Source organism: Dromiciops gliroides, chromosome 4 (assembly GCF_019393635.1).
Source record: "Dromiciops gliroides isolate mDroGli1 chromosome 4, mDroGli1.pri, whole genome shotgun sequence".
Lineage (NCBI taxonomy): Eukaryota > Metazoa > Chordata > Mammalia > Microbiotheria > Microbiotheriidae > Dromiciops > Dromiciops gliroides.
Genome location: NC_057864.1, coordinates 204,114,650 through 204,127,579, shown reverse-complemented (window position 1 = coordinate 204,127,579; position 12,930 = coordinate 204,114,650). Strand labels below are relative to the sequence as shown.

The 12,930-nt window shown below is 34.6% G+C and overlaps 1 pseudogene; it reads right to left on the bottom strand.

Moving 5' to 3' along the window:
• Positions 1-12,930, bottom strand: part of LOC122754850 — a 124,564-nt pseudogene that overhangs the window by 6,310 nt on the left and 105,324 nt on the right.

The following is a 12,930-nucleotide window of genomic DNA, read 5'->3' as shown; positions in this document are numbered from 1 at the left end:
TTGTTTTTGTTTTTGTTTTTGTTTTTTGATGAGGCAATTGGATTTAAGTGACTTGCCCAGGGTCACACAGCTAATAAGTGTTAAGTGTCTGAGGTCAAATTTGAACTCATGTCCTCCTGAATCCAGTGCTGGTACTCTATCCACTGCACCACCTAACTGCCTCTTTTTTTTGTTTTTGTTTTTGAGCAGAGACTTTCATAACGTGAAGGCATGCTTCTTTGTTCCAGCAGTATATAGCCTTTCAGCACAATAAAGTCATTGGTTATTTCACTATAGTGGACAAATCCTCCCATATGGTTAATGGTCTTGTCAGATACATTAGAATCAGTAAATATATAGATTTTTATCACTTTCTCATCCTTGATCTGGTGGCCCTGGACAGTCTTGTAAATCTTTTTGTTCATATCAGTGCTATGGTGGTATCCCTTCTGACCAGCTTGGACTATATTTGGGCAGGATGCCAAGCTACAAGCCACCTTACACAAGCCTTGGTGGATATTTTGGGGGGTAGATTCTTTTTGTGCCAGTGACTGGTAGCATCTTTGCAACCTTTGCCCCTGCTCATTTCAATGATATCATTCATCTTATGCTGCCCAAACACAGTAGATACACTCACTTGCTGCTCTAGCTTCTCCTGGACACATTCCAATTTCTCAGACATATTACTGTGATTAACCTGAATCTCCATCTCGTAACACTTCTACCTCAGAGAGAATAGGTATATCTAGTTGTGGACAAGGATTTAGACCACTTGGCAGTATTTCTGCATGCTGTTGAAATCTTTCTCTGTTGCTTACTCTCATCATCCTGCCATTTCTTTTAGTAGTTAGTGAATCCCTTTTTTTCAACTTGTGCCAGTTCCTGTAGAATCACCTTTTACTTTTGATGGTCAATAGAACTCAGCAGGTACTTGGTGGGAGATGGTGTACATAGCCCACAATGCCTTCAGTGACCATGGAGGGGGGCACATCTACAATGGTGACATCCTCTACCACTTCCTTCTTGTTCATCTTTGAGCCAAACCTATTCACTTCTCAAATGATGCAAGTCTTCCATGTCTTATAGCCTAGAAAATCTGTAAGCTGGATGGGTTTGGTGGGGTAATCTTTGAAGATGCTCTTTACCTTTTCCCAGGGTCTGCTGCTTCACTTTTAGGACAGAAATCCCAGAGGCCCATGCCTGGGAACAAAAAAACTTCTAGTGCAACATTGAACTTGGAGAGCTAGTTTATGCCTTTCATTTTACATATGAGGAAACTGAGTCATGGAGAAGTGAAATGAATTGCCCTAGGTCACACAAATAGTAAGCAGCAAAATCACCACCACCATCACCACTCTCATCATCACCATCACTTTTACTACCACCATCATCATACAGGTATCATCACTGCAAATCCAGCACTATTTCTACTATACCACATGAACCAATGTCTTACTTAATCTTTCCATCCTATATTTATGACACTATTTTGAAATCCAAGTGTGTGAATTCACATATGACCACAGAGGGGAAGAAGTCCCTAACCCCTTTTTATTTACATTGTAGACTCTCCTCAGATGAAATGAATGTGCCACTGAGTTTCCCCAAAAGTAATTAAGAACAAATAATTTTTCAATGTTGTCAGACTTTTTTACATGCCTCTAAGTCCAAAGAGTTCTCCCATCACCATGTAGTTATTTTTAAGATTTATCAAACACTTTCTTCTTAACTCTAAAAAAGTATCAGCATAAGAGGTCCCATTTTGTGGATCAATAAACTGAGGCTCAAATAATTTAACTGTGCTGGAATTCAAACCGAGGTCTAGTTTAGAGTCAAAGGACTTGGATTCAAATCTCAGCTCCAAAAGTAGCTCTCTATGAACCTATAGATAAAGCATTAAACTTTTCTGTCTTACAGTTTTCTCATCAGCAAAATGACAGGTTGGACTATATTACCCCTACAATCCCTTTCAGTCCTAAATATATAATCCTATGACCCCCAATCTTGAAGCATTTCTACAACAGTAGTCTGTTTTTTCTACTATTCTACATTTGCACTCTATGGGCATAACCTTTGAGAACCAAATTTCAGTCCATGCCATAATAATCTATTTCAGCAGAGGGCAAATAAACATCCATCATACTTAGGTAAATTAGGTAACTGAAGCTTTGAGAAAGGGTAATAATCATAGGTTGAATGAGCCACTCCTTTTAGAATGGTAGTATTTCCAAAACATGACAGACAGCTTTGGAATTCTTATCAGAAAGGTCATGACATGCATTTCTTGGAAGAGATCATGCCCATAATGGTGCTTACCTCCAGACCTTGGGGCAAATGTTGCCCCTGTTTCTTGCTCCAATCGTTGCATATTGGAAGCTTCTATAAAGCACCTTCAAATTGCAGAATGGACACTGAGTAATTCCCCTGAATTTATAAAGTCAAATTAAAAACCTCATTCTCTTTTTTTCTCCTTTGAAGAATTAGCTACATGGGAAACCCCACCCATGAGAGGTAATGTAAGGGAAATAATGCTGAAAAACATGAAGAAAGATCTACAGAATTGATTATAATTTGAGCAGTCCAGACAGGTTATACAAAGTGAACTCATAGCTTATCAGAGCATCTTTTTATCATAATCAACTTTCCACTCTTGAAACTCTCCCAGAATGTTGTTTGTACTTATGTACTCTAAGCTTCAGCACTTCAAAAGATCTCTAAATTCCTTAATGTGAATACTTCCTCCATCACTGCAAATATCATGAGTTACTGGAACCAAAAAAAAAAAATCCCTATTGGTGATGAGCTTCTTTCCACTTAACTAGGCTGCTCCTTGGATGGAATACACACAATCCTTCAGCAGGCCCAAACTAAAAATCTTTGTATTTCATTAGGCTTTGCTGGGGTTCAAGTTCCAGTGGCTTAGCATTAGAGAATATAGTGTCACCTCCATGACGTGATAGTACACCAAAATAAGCAGGAAAGTTCTTTGCTGATTTTATATCCATTCTAGAATTATAAGACCATTGTGGATAATGGCTATATATGATTTACTTTTTAATTTCCCTTAGTGGCTAGCACAGTCTTGCCAAATAGTATGGTGTCATGCTTGTCCAATGAACCCATAAATATACCAAGTTGAAAAACAAATCAAAATATCTACTAGATAAAAACTACAATGTCTAATATCCTCTTGTGAGATCTTGATGGCTTGGTAAAATGTCAACTTAGTATCCTTTATGTTACATTAGAATATGTAACTTTTGATTCCTTTAATTCTCCAACACACCAACAAATTTTTATTTCATTGATGAGCCAATTCCCTCTCCTGAATCAGACAACTCTATTGTTCAACTACAATTCATGTCCTCCCACAAAATTGCCCCTGTTTCATTATCTAAAAAAATGAGAACAATAATCAAGTTTCTACATATATCATGAGGTGTTGTGAAGATCAAATGAGATAATTCAGAGAACATCACATGGAACCATTTAACAACTCTTCAGGTATCATGAAGAATATATTTTTGGATTTCAATCCCACAGTCATCCAATTCAATTTGTAAGTTGTAAAAGACATTAGGAAACCTGACATCCAATATGTTAATTTTTCAGTTGATGTAACAGGCAGGTTCATATATGTAAAATGACTTGAACAAGCTAACCAGAGAGATAGCTAGTTAACGCAGTCTTCTGGTTAACAAGCTCGTGTTCTTTATGACATACCTTATTTCCTTCCTTTCTAGTCATGAAAAGTGAAGACCAAGTATAGCTACTGAGTATTTCTTATTCATATATGCTTTTATGAATGGTTGGGGAGTAGGACAGATTTATGGTGAGGGGGATGTATCTTCTACGGGTGAGGGTCCACAATTCCATTGGGCACATATCCAATGAGCTTAATCATTCCAAATATTTCCTATAATACAAAGCATAGTCAGTTCCTAATCTTTTTTCTTGATCTTTGCAATGAATAATTTTTGTTCTTTTTTATATGAGTTTAATGAAAAATCAACATAGTTGAGGAAATCCATGCATTCAACTAACATTCATCAAATGCCCACTGTGTCCAAAATCCTACATTAGATATTTTGGGTAAAAAATATGCCACAATCCTTGGTCACAGAGTGAAAAATTTAATTGAAAGGATAACTGTATATGTAAATATCTATAGTACAAGGGAGAGGAAAATGAGTTTGAAGGAAAGGCTTATGAAAAATATTTTTGGAAGTGTGATAAGGGAAAGACCATTTTCACCTCGGTGGGATTTCACATCTGGGAGAAAACTCCAGTTAGATTTTGAAGAAAACAAGGCTCACCCCCAGAGAAACGTGGTTAGGAAGCCCATTCCAAGAATGTGGAGGTAGCATGATCAAAAGAATGGACACCAATAAGGAAAAGTAGGACAAAAAAATGGGACCAAGATGCACGTTTCCTAAGAAACTACTTCATGGGTGATTAGCTATAACTCAGTAAACAGGTCCTAGGTTGTTGACTGAGTCACATAGAGATTATGATTTTCTCAAGGCTACAAAATTTTAATGAGTCACATCAAAGACTTGAACCCAGGTCTCCCTAACTCCAAGCCCAACATACTATCTGTCATGTCAAGCCACCTCTTCTAGGATTATTATGTTTAGTAAATGTGACTTGATAATAATAACAGTTAGCATGACAGTAAAGAATGTTGAAATTGAAATCAGAATACTTGGGTTCAATTCCTAGCTGTGGAACTTTTATGAGATAATGCACAAAATTGTCTGACTTTTCTGGACTTCACTTTCCTCATCTGCAAAATTAAATGGTTGGATAAATGACCTCTAACATCCTTTGTAGCTTTAAATATATGATCCTATGTTAGAGTTTGGTAGGGGACAGATTATTCATTGTCTTTTGTAGAAGGGGTCAGGGTTGAATAAACATGAGCGAACAATTATCCTAAAGGCGCCAAGCTAACAAGCTAACTGAGGTTGAGATCACACATTTCTGATAACTTCAGTCACCATTTTGTCCATAGGATGAACCAATTTCAGAATTCTTTAAAAGATAAGTATCACAACAACTTTATTAGAAACCCAAAGTTTAGAGAATTAGAAGTTAATCAGCAGCAGAAAATTTATTCCTGGTACAATAAGGATATGATATTTGACAAAAGTGCATGGGAAATCTGGATAACACAATAGAAGAAATTGGATTTAGACTAACTTTAGAGATAAAATCCAAACGTGTGAATGGCCTAGATATAAAAGGTCACATCCTAAATAATTTAGAGAAAAATGGAAAAAATTACTGATCCAATCTATGAAGTGGAGAAAAATTCTTTACAAAACAAGGAATATTAGAAAAGATAAAAGAGATAATTTATTTACATAAAATTTTTAAATTGCATCAATACATCTAAAAGGGAAACAATTAGCTGAGAAAAAATAAAACAATTTGTAGCATCTTTCTCCAACAATGGTTTCATATATATATAATTGATTCCAATTTACAAGAAAAATATCCATTCCCCAGTTGATTAGTGATCTAAGTATATGCATAGATGGTTCTGAAGGGAAGAAAGCCAGGCTTTATAGCCATATGAAAAAGGCTGTCAATCATTCATGATTAGAAGAATTAAAATTACAACAATCCCAACATTCCACATTGTACCCAACAGAGTGTTAAAGATAACAAAAATAAAAAAGTGATCAATGTAGGAGGAGCTATGGAGAAGCAGGGATATTAATAATATTGTGATGGCAAATCTGGTATTGGGTATAATTGAACCATACAATTTATTACACAGAGATGTGACATATTTACAGTGCAGAATGAAGCATATATACCTATATACACACATATCCATATATCCATATATGAATACTTTATAGCTATGTGTGTATAAAACCATTGAGAAGATATGTTTTGCTTGACTGCTTATTGATTATGAGAAATTTGATCTTAGGTGGAGGTGGAGTACTACACATGTGAAGTATTTCATGTGATTTCAGATAAAAGTAACCATATTTTTATTTAAATTAACCATATTTTTATTTAACTTTCACATTGTTTAAAGAATTCTTGCACAAGCTAGGATTAATATATAATTATTTATAAAATAAAGATAAAATACATGAATTTTTTTCTTAAACTAAGTAAAATAGAAGGACAACAGCTGCTAGGTTGTCTGTTCTTAATGTTAAAATTATTTTTGCTTGGAGCAAATTAGCCCATCCTTATGTTTGTGAGTCAGACCATTACTATTGCAATCAATAAAAATTTTCTGAAGGTCTATGTTTTTAAGGTCACAGAAAGATAATTTTTTGCCATTGTATCCCCATAAATTAGCATAATTAATTGCACTCAAATCAAAGCTCTTTGGATGAATGTTTGTATCTTAAAGTTTCTTCTATATCTTTTCTGTTTAGCCATGCTAAAGAGGAAGTGCAAGTATTATTTTGAGATTGGGAGTATAGGTGTAAGGCCTTGGGGATCTCTTCTTCCCCTTCTACAAGCTCCAGCATGGTGCTGATTGAGAAAACCGAATGGATAATCAGAAATCCCCATATGTATAACACTCAAAACTATTTTCTTGGCATGTCTTACAGCATTGAAGTAATATAATTGGTTTGACTAAGAGATTTTTTTTCTATCTCTCTGTAACATCAAAACTCAAAGAAAGATTTATTCTAGTCCAAATGATATACTTGTTTACTTAAAAATGCCCCCTTCCAAAAAAATCATGCACATACCCCAAACAATATAGAAATGATTGAGGAAATGGTCTGGGTGTCTATAATCATACTTTTTGGCCAGATGTCATTACTGATAATTGTAATACACCTACCTCCAGAATTTCACCTGAGTTTACAATTAGAGATGAAATCCCTTTATGTCTTTCTTCCACTGGTTACAATGGATGATATACAGTTGGAAACATCTGCCTTGTTCAGCCTGAGATGGTTGGATTTCAGGTAAACGTGTACACAGAAGTAATACTGAAGTAGAGTAGGGAAATGAAATCACTTTGGGAAATTTGAAAGTTCTAGGAATTATGACTCAGATGTTCTCCTTGTTTCCCTCTAATGGGCATGTTAATGCCAGGGTACTACACCCAAGCCATGTCACATTTTGAAACTAAGCTTTCCTAAAGGATAGCAAAGGGTCTTTTATTAAACATTAATTCATTTTTTGTTTATACAGATGAATAAGTATTAAATGAATGAATTTGAATGAATAAATCAATTAATTCTCTTTTGCATAGTTTACAAGAGAAAACTTACATTTTCAAATTCATAATGCCCCCAAGTCATGCAGCGAACTATTTTCCACAATTTTCATGAATTTTAGGAGTGTATATTTTTTTTATTATGTTGCAAGGTGAAACATGAAGGATCTATTATTAGAGTTGCATTTCTTAGATTGTTTTATTCATCAGTGCAGTCAAGATTACTGAAGTTGTTTGACATTTATCTAAAGATTAGTATTTTCAGGTCACCAGTTGATGTTTATTTGGGGATATTTTTTCATGGTCTCAGAAACATTATTTTTTGCCACTGTATCCTCAGAACTTAACATAATTAATTGTACTCAAAAGGAATATAATAAAGTCTTATTGGATGAATTAGTTTGCACCTTAAACATTCTTCCATGTCTTTAATGCTATTCTAAAAATAATATAATTCCATGTTTAAAATTAAAGAGATAAATTAAGGAAGTTTTAAATGTTATCCCTAAAGACCAGAATTCCTCTTCCTTATAACAGGCATGTAATGCAAACCCCTTCTGGATCTCCCTATTGCCTTAAAGAAATTACTTCTTAATTTTTTGCTTGTTATCATGGAACCCTTTGACTATCTCTTGAAGCCTCCACACCTCTTTAAATATTTAAGGAAGTACTACATTTCAGTTAAAAGTTCATGAAAATAAATGTGTAATATAGCTATCTCTGCAATTGTGTCATTCCTCAATGAACAACATCCATTCCAAAGAGAAAAATTAGAGCAACAACTGACATCCAGAAGGTTGGAAGGACATAAAACCCTAGAGGAGAATTCATGACAAACATGTTCGGGGGTGGGGGGGGGGAAGCACATAATCATAGGGAAGTCAGAGAGTAATCATTAACTGCTTATTTAGGTACAGAAAATTTTCTATCATTGAGTAATATTTCTATCCTCTTTATTTCTTACAGGGATTGATACATCCAAGAGTGAGGCACAACAGATAAAAAAAGAATATGAGGTAAGATCTATAAGCAATAATATAAAAAAAGTATTAAGAAGAATGAACTCAAGAGAGGTACCTTAAAAACTTTGGTTCTATGAGGAATATGGATTTAGAGAAGGAATGAATGAGTATAAGAACCATGGATGAAAGAATAAAAGTCTAAAAAGAAAGGAAAAATATTGAAGAAAAAACCATCTTTTTTTTTTCTTGTATGAGGTATTTTATTTTTTCCGTTACATGTAAAGATAGTTCTCAACTTTTGTTTATACATGCTTTACAATTTCAGATTTTTCTCCCTCCCTCTCCTCCCTCCCCCCTCCCCTAGACAGCAGGTAATCTGATATAGGTTATATCTATATATCTCTATACATATACATATATATATATATACACACACACATATATATATATATATACACATAATAACATTAATCCTATTTCTGCATTAATCCTGTTACAAGAGAAAGAATCAGAGCAGTGATGCAAAACCTCAAAATAGAAAAAAAAAAAACAACAGCACCCAAAACAAAAGAAATAATATGGTACAATCAGCATCTATACTCCACAGTTCTTTCTTTCTTTCTTTTTTTTCTTGGATTTGGAGATCCTCTTCTATCATGAGTTCCCTGGAACTCTTCTGCACCATTGCATTCGTGAGAAGAATATAGTCCATCACAGTAGGTCAACACTCAATGTTGATGATACTGTGTACAATGTTCTTCTGGTTCTGCTCATCTTACTCATCATCAGCTCACATAAGACCCTCCAGGTTTCTCTGAACTCTTCCTGCTCATCATTTCTTACAGCACAATAGTATTCCATTGTATTCATATACCACAACTTGTCCAGCCATTCCCCAATTGATAGGCACCCTCTCAACTTCCAATTCCTTGCTACCACGTAAAGAGCAGCTATAAATATTTTTGTACATGTGGGTCCCTTTCCCCCTTCCATGATTTCTTTGGGCAAAAGACCTAAAAGTGGGATTGCTGGGTCAAAGGGTATGCACAGCTTTATCGCCCTTTGGGCATAATTCCAAATTGCTCTCCAGAATGGTTGGATCAGCTCACAGCTCCACCAACAATGCATTAGTGTTCCAATTTTCCCACAGCCTCTCCAACATTTATTATCTTCCTTTTTTGTCATTTTAGCCAATCTGATAGGTGTCAGGTGGTACCTCAGAGTTGTTTTAATTTGCATCTCTCTAATCATTAGAGATTTAGAGCATTTTTTCATATGGGAAGAGATAGCTTTGGTTTCTTCATCAGAAAACTGCCTGTTCATATCCTTTGACCATTTCTCAATTGGGGAATGACTTGGATTCTTATAAATTTGATTTAATTCCCTATATATTTTAGAGATGAGGCCTTTATCAGAAGCACTGGCCTCAAAAATTGTTTCCCAGCTTTCTGCCTCCCTTCCAATTTTGGATGCATTGCTTCTGTTTGTACAAAATTTTTTTAATTTATTATAATCAAAATCATCCATTTTGCATTTTATAATATACTCTATCTCTTGTTTGGTCAAAAACTGTTTTCCTTTCCAAAGATCTGATAGGTACACTATTCCTTTCTCTCCTAATTTACGTATGGTATCACCTCTTATGTCTAAATCATGTATCCATTTTGACCTTATTTTAGTATAAGGTGTAAGATGTTGGTCTATGCCTAATTTCTGCCATACTATCTTCCAGTTTTCCCAGCAGTTTTTCTCAAATACTGAGTTCCTATCCCAGAAGCTGGAGTCTTTGGGTTTATCAAACACTACATTACTAGTGTCATTTACTACTGCATTTCCTGAGCCTAGCCTATTCCATTGATCTACCACTCTATTTTTTAGCCAGTACCAGATAGTTTTGATGACTGCCACTTTACAGTAAAGCTCCAGGTTTGGTACAGCTAACCCACCTTCCTGTGAATTTTTTTTTCATTATTTCCCTGGATATTCTTGATTTTTTGTTTTTCCAGATGAATTTTGTAATTATTTTTTCTAGCTGTATAAAATAATTTTTAGGTAGTCTGATTGGTATGGCACTGAATAAGTAAATTAATTTAGGCAGTATTGTCATTTTTACTATATTAGCTCTGCCTATCCATGAGCAATTAATATTTTTCCAATTATTTAGATCTGATTTGATTTGTATGAAGAGTGTTTGGTAGTTGTGTTCATAGAGTTCCTGGGTTTGTCTTGGCAAGTAGACTCCCAAATATTTTATATTATCTACCGTTACTTTAAATGGAATTTCTCTTTCTATCTCTTGCTGCTGGACTTTGTTGGTCATGTATAGAAATGCTGATGATTTATGTGGATTTATTTTATATCCTGCTACTTTGCTAAAGTTGTTAATTGTTTCAAGTAATTTTTGACTTGATTCTCGAGGATTCCTTAAGTATACCATCATATCATCTGCAAAGAGTGATAATTTTGTTTCCTCCTTGCCTATTCTAATTCCTTTAATTCCTTTCTCTTCTCTGATTGCTAAAGCTAACATTTCTAGGACAATATTAAATAATAGGGGTGATCATGGACATCCCTGTTTCACCCCTGATCTTATTGGGAAGGCCTCTAATTTATCTCCGTTGCATATAATACTTGCTGATGGCTTTAGGTAGATACTGTTTATTATTCTAAGGAAAGCTCCTCCTATTCCTAAACTCTCTAGTGTTTTTATTAGGAATGGGTGCTGTACTTTGTCAAAAGCTTTCTCTGCATCTATTGAGATAATCATATTATTTTGGTTGGTTTTCTTATTGATGTGGTTGATTATGTTAATAGTTTTCCTAATGTTGAACCAGCCCTGCATTCCTGGTATAAATCCCACGTGGTCATAGTGTATTATCCTGGTGATCACTTGCTGTAATCTCCTTGCTAATATCTTATTTAAGATTTTAGCATCAATATTCATTAGGGAAATTGGTCTATAATTTTCTTTCTCTGTTTTTGCTTTGCCTGGTTTTGGTATCACCACCATATTTGTGTCATAAAACGAATTTGGTAGAACTCCTTCTTCACCTATTTTTCCAAATAATTTGTATAATATTGGAATTAATTGTTCTTTAAATGTTTGGTAAAATTCACCCGTAAACCTATCTGGCCCTGGGGATTTTTTCTTAGGGAGTTCATTAATAGCTTGTTCAATTTCTTTTTCTAATATGGGTTTATTTAAGGATTTTATTTCCTCTTCAGTTAACCTGGGCAGTTTGTATCTTTGTAAATATTCATCCATTTCATTTAGATTGTCAAATTTATTAGCATACAGTTGGGCAAAATAATTCCTAATTATTGATTTAATTTCCACTTCATTGGTGGTAACATCACCCTTTTCATTTTTGATACTGGTAATTTGGTTTCCTTCTTTCTTTTTTTTAATCAAATTAACCAATATTTTATCTATTTTATTGGTTTTTTCATAAAACCAGCCCTTAGTTTTATTGATTAATTCTATAGTTTTTTTGCTTTCAATCTTATTAATTTCTCCTTTAATTTTCAGGATCTCTAACTTAGTGTCTAATTGGGGATTTCTAATTTGTTCTTTTTCTAGCTTTTTAAGTTGCATACCCAATTCATTAATCTCCTCTTTCTCTTTTTTATTCATGTAAGCATTTAGAGCTATAAATTTTCCCCTACGCACTGCTTTGGCTGCATCCCATAGATTTTGGTATGTTGTCTCATGATTGTCATTCTCTTGGATAAAGTTATTGATTGTTTCTATGATTTCTTCTTTGGCCCATTCATTCTTTAGAATGAAATTATTTAGTTTCCAATTGATTTTCATTCTACTTTTCCCTGGCTCTTTCTTACATGTAATTTTTATTGCATCATGATCTGAGAAGGATGCATTTACTATTTCTGCCTTTCTACATTTGACTATGATGTTTTTGTGCCCTAATACATGGTCAATTTTTGAAAATGTGCCATGTACTGCTGAGAAAAAGGTATATTCCTTTCTATCCCCATTCAATTTCTCCAGACATCTATCATGTCTAACTTTTCTAGTAATCTATTCACCTCTTTCACTTCTTTCTTATTTATTTTTTGGCTAGATTTATCTAATTCTGAGAGGGGGAGATTCAGATCCCCCACTAGTATAGTATTACTATCTAATTCCTCTTGTAACTCATTTAACTTCTCCTCTAAGAACTTGGATGCTATACCACTTGGCGCATACATATTTAATATTGATATTACTTCATTATCTATAGTACCTTTAAGTAAGATGTAATTTCCTTCCTTATCTCTTTTAATGAGATCTATTTTTGCCTGCATTTTGTCTGAGATAAGGATTGCTACCCCTGCCTTTTTTACTTTAGCTGAGGCATAATATATTCTGCTCCAGCCTTTTACCTTTACTCTGTGTGTATCTCTCTGCTTCAAATGTGTTTCTTGTAAACAGCATATTGTAGGGTTCTGGTTTTTAATCCACTCTGCAATTCGCTTCCGTTTTATAGCAGAGTTCATCCCATTCACATTCACAGTTATTATTACTGACTGTCTATTCCCCTCCATTCTATTTACCCCCTTTGTACTTTTCCCCCCTTCTTTCACCCTATTCCTCCTCACCGACGTTTTACTTCTTACCCCTGCCTCCCCCGATCTGCCCTCCCTTTTTATCACCCCCCTCTGTTTTCTTTACCCTTTTCTCCCTTGCTTTTGTCCTCCCTTCTATCAGTCCCCCCCTTTCCCTTCCCCTTTTGTTTCCCTAAAGAATGAGTTAAGTTTCTTTATCCCAATGAACGTATATGT